Here is a 1993-nt window from a genome sequence, read left to right as displayed (position 1 = left end):
TTAAAAATGGACAAAATACATGAACAGGCACTTGAAAAAGAAGGATACCTAAGTGGCCTATAAACATATGTAAAGGTGTCCAACGTCATTGCCAAATGAAATTACAACAATATTCAGATATCAGTAATACTTAGATGAATGATTAAATTAAGGAGTCTGAAATGACCAGTGTGAGTAAGGATGTGGAGCAACTGGAACTCTCGTAGATTGCTGGTGGTACTGTAAACTGAACAAGTGTATTGGAAAATTGTTTGGCTGAATCTACTGAAGATATATTTGCAATTCATGTCCTATGTATTATGTATACCAAAGGCAAAGCATACCTAGGTCTACAAAAAAGATCTCTATTAAAAGGTATACATCAGTTTTATTCATACATATTAGCCAAAAAAAAAAAAGAAGAGAGAGAGAGAGAGAGAGAAAGAGAGAGAAAGGAAGAGAGGGAGAGGGAGAAGGAGGGAGGGAGAAAGAGAGGGAAGAAGGGGAGAAAGAAAGAAAAGAAACTGCTCAAATATAGATTTTACTAGAATAGGCTATTTTGTAGCAGTGATCACAACAAACTAATGCTTTGAGCAACAACAAAGACGTATCTTACAGCGACACGGATGTACAGAGGGGGAAAGTGTTGGTACCTGGTCTGATTTCATTCATGTGACATACAGAACAGGCAAACTTCTAGGGGGTAATGCTAGTGAATAAGGTCAAGAGAAAAATTGGGGGAATTTTAATGTGATTGATCTAAGTGATTTGGGAATACATGCAAAATATCATTAAGTTTTACATTGAAAATGTGTGTATTTCACAACATGCTTTGAACTACAACAAATAAGTGAAATGATGGGTTGTATGTTTCTTTAAAGCAAGAAAGCTATTTGAGCCAATTCCTCCTTTAAATTCTTACATGCATTTGTAGAGTTATCTGTGTCTATAAAAGACATCATCATCATAGGTAAGTAGCTTGGATTACATTCATCCATTCAACACTTTTTTATTGTTTCTACTGCCTGCTAGTCATTGAACAGCAGTCAACAAGTCCAGTTGGGAAAATACATCTTTTGATAATTGCTTATAAANTCCCTTTGCAATAAATTATTCTTATTTGAAATGGTACACACAGCTTTAATTATTTGTTTATTTAATTTATTTGTGACTCTCCTTTTTCCCCATGTATTTCCTTCCTCTCTGAAGTCTTTCCAAAGAAACAGTTCTGATGTTTTGGGTACATGTACCTACAATTATTATAGCAATATGAAGAGTTTATAAGGACTAGTTCACTTTACCTGTTAATTAGCTCATTTTGCTTAGTAGTGTTTTTACTTATTTTTTTATTTAGAACCTTCAATCTATTAATTTATAGTTTAGCTGGATCTGAAAAAAAACTAGTAAACAACATTAAATTTAAGTGCTATTAAAATATTAAGATGCATTTTAAAGACTCAGACTTCTTTAGTAAACATAGAATAGATTTGTTTATCCAGTCAGTAAAACATACCCTTTTAGTCAATCTAGTCGTAGTATATTAGCTTTACATTGACATATATTCTTTGCCAATCCTCTGTGTCATACATAGTATGTTAGCTTTACATAGACTAAATCAAGTAATATCGCCATGACTCCATTGGACAACTGTACTACTTACTTTAACAGAGTGCAACGATAACTATTCTATTTATTTTTTATTAAATTTACAGGCGTGACATTGGTTAGTAAAATCATATAGGTCTCAAGGGTATAAGTCTATAACATCATCTATATATTGCATTATGTGTTCACCACTCAGTCAATTCTCCTTCCATCACCATATGTTTGGTCCCCTTTATCCTTTTCTACCTCCCTCCTCCCTGCTCCCACCTCACCCTCTGGTAAACACTAAACTGTTGCCTATGTCTATGAGTTTTTGTTTGTTTGTCTTGTTTGTTTGCTGCCTTCAGTTTTCCATCCCACATATCAGCAAAATCATATGCTTCTATTTTTGATGGTTAATTGTATTTCT

This window comes from Hipposideros armiger, unplaced genomic scaffold (genome assembly GCF_001890085.2).
Source record: "Hipposideros armiger isolate ML-2016 unplaced genomic scaffold, ASM189008v1 scaffold_233, whole genome shotgun sequence".
Taxonomy (NCBI): domain Eukaryota; kingdom Metazoa; phylum Chordata; class Mammalia; order Chiroptera; family Hipposideridae; genus Hipposideros; species Hipposideros armiger.
Note: the sequence above shows the minus strand (reverse complement) of the source record.